Source organism: Mus caroli, chromosome 2 (assembly GCF_900094665.2).
Source record: "Mus caroli chromosome 2, CAROLI_EIJ_v1.1, whole genome shotgun sequence".
Lineage (NCBI taxonomy): Eukaryota > Metazoa > Chordata > Mammalia > Rodentia > Muridae > Mus > Mus caroli.
The window spans coordinates 125952104-125953704 of record NC_034571.1 but is presented as its reverse complement, the minus strand read 5'-3'; the positions used below and the strand labels follow the sequence as shown (position 1 = coordinate 125953704).

The 1601-nt window shown below is 44.2% G+C and overlaps 1 pseudogene; it reads right to left on the bottom strand.

Moving 5' to 3' along the window:
* Positions 1–439: 439 nt before the first annotated feature.
* On the bottom strand, positions 440–1036 carry LOC110289672 (annotated as a pseudogene).
* Between the last annotated feature and the right edge of the window lie 565 nt (positions 1037–1601).

The following is a 1601-nucleotide window of genomic DNA, read 5'->3' as shown; positions in this document are numbered from 1 at the left end:
CAGCTGTTAAAAACAATGAATTTATGAGATTCTTGGGCAAATGGATTTATCTGGAGGATATCATCCTGAGTAAGGTAACCCAATCACAAAAGAAGTCACTTGATATGCACTCACTGATAAGTGGATATTAGCCCAGAAACTTAGAATATCCAAGATACAATTTGCAAAACACAAAAAAATCAAGAAGAAGGAAGACCAACGTGTGGATACTTCATTCCTCCTTAAAATAGGGAACAAAATACCCATAGAAGGGGTTACAGAGGCAAAGTTTGGAGCTAAGACAAAAGGATGGAACATTCAGAGACTATCCCACCAATGATAGATTCTTGTTCCCCTGGAACCAAGAGCCCAATACAAGTTCTCTCTTCTTTTTTTTTTTTTTTTTTTTTGACTGTCCTAAATTGTTTATTGGGTATGAATTTTACAAATATCACGTGTATTAGCGGTAACGGTGGAGCTGGAGAGTATTGCGCCTTCTCCAGGCCGCATGGCAGGAACCACCAATAGTGTGGTGGAATCCCTTTCCAAGGCCACAGCTCTTTCGACCAGCAGATGTCAGCCCACGCATCTCTCTGTGTTTGTGGACTGGTTTGGTGATCCACTGGGTGTCAGGATTTCTTCTGATAGCTTTATGGAACGGATCAATGAGGATAACCTCAAAAAATTTATATGTGGAATCTTCACCAACCCAGTAGGAATTCAGGACTCTCAAAGCCCCACAATGGCGCCCAACTCTCTCCTCAGCAACAGACTGAAGGCTTCGGGCAAATTTCAGCTGGTGGACAGGCTTGCCGTAAGGAACTGGGTGTTTACGACCACCACGGCGGACATGAATCCTGTAAATGACATAGCCTTGCTTAGCCTTGTACTCCAGGCTTCGAGGTTTATCAGGTCGGGTAGGGCGGGGAGTCCTGTGCGGCACAGAGAGCTGGAGGTACTGCCAGCAGCGGACCCTCAGAAGAAAGCGCATCATGTCGGACTGCTTCTTCCTCCATAGCTCCTGGATGTATTTGTATGCACCCATCTTGGCTCACCTGATGGCTGCCGCCAGAGGAAAGCAAGTTCTCTCTTCTGTAAGTTGCTTTTGCCGTGGAGTTTTATTGCAGCAACAGACAAATGACTGATACATACAGTTTCCCACTGAGATGGATAAAAATATGCCTATAGTGTGAGATTTAGCTTTAAGGTGGTATGTGCCAGTGGAGAACTAGAGGCAGGGGAAAAGAAGAGCTACACGTGCATGACAAAATGGGTTGAGGATGTGACACTCTTCGAAAGATGCGTGGCCTGGGAGTAGTATTCCAGAGGCAGCTGTAAGTGGGACTGTAACCTAGTTGAGAATCTCATCCTTTACACTGGTTCCTATACATGGATTGGAGAATGATCGTAGAATTTCTGGTTAGTACATCTTAGATTGTATGGGGAAAAAAATCTGAAATGGGCAGCACCCATCAAGACTCCCCAGAGAAAGGGGGACAGGATTAACTTTTTCAAGCTCTATTTATGTTTCTTACAATGTTGGAGAACAGGCATCCTATAAGAATAACTCAAAACCATCAGTGCCAACACGTCTTAGAGTTTCCTAGAAATACAATTCTTAC